At 48.7% G+C, this 314-nt stretch overlaps 1 long non-coding RNA gene across 1 annotated transcript in view; it reads right to left on the bottom strand.

Moving 5' to 3' along the window:
* The window catches only part of LOC121144347, a 40,767-nt gene that overhangs the window by 9,509 nt on the left and 30,944 nt on the right, over positions 1 to 314 (bottom strand). The window lies entirely within an intron of this gene.

The raw sequence follows: 314 nt of genomic DNA on the forward strand, positions 1-314 counted from the left end.
AGTTCTCAGCTGTGACCGTAAGCAGCCAACAAGATTATTTTTGAGTGTAGCCAGGGCTGGCTCTTGTACTTTCATGCCATGATTAGTGTGTTACTCATCTGGTACCTTCCTATTCAGCTCTTGTCTTTAGCCCGTGAACTTCTCATGTAGCTTCCAACAAAGGATTTCATTGCTTTAGGAACTGAGGTGTGTCTCTGCTTTTACCTGGGAGGCAGTGATGCAAGCGTTTCTGCTGAGACCAATCCTTGGCTTGGGGTGGGGAGGAACAGACTAGCAGGCCACCAGGAGAGTCCTAGGGCAGACAACAGAGTCAC

The sequence above is a fragment of the Mesocricetus auratus genome, unplaced genomic scaffold, assembly GCF_017639785.1.
Source record: "Mesocricetus auratus isolate SY011 unplaced genomic scaffold, BCM_Maur_2.0 Super-Scaffold_100015, whole genome shotgun sequence".
NCBI lineage: Eukaryota > Metazoa > Chordata > Mammalia > Rodentia > Cricetidae > Mesocricetus > Mesocricetus auratus.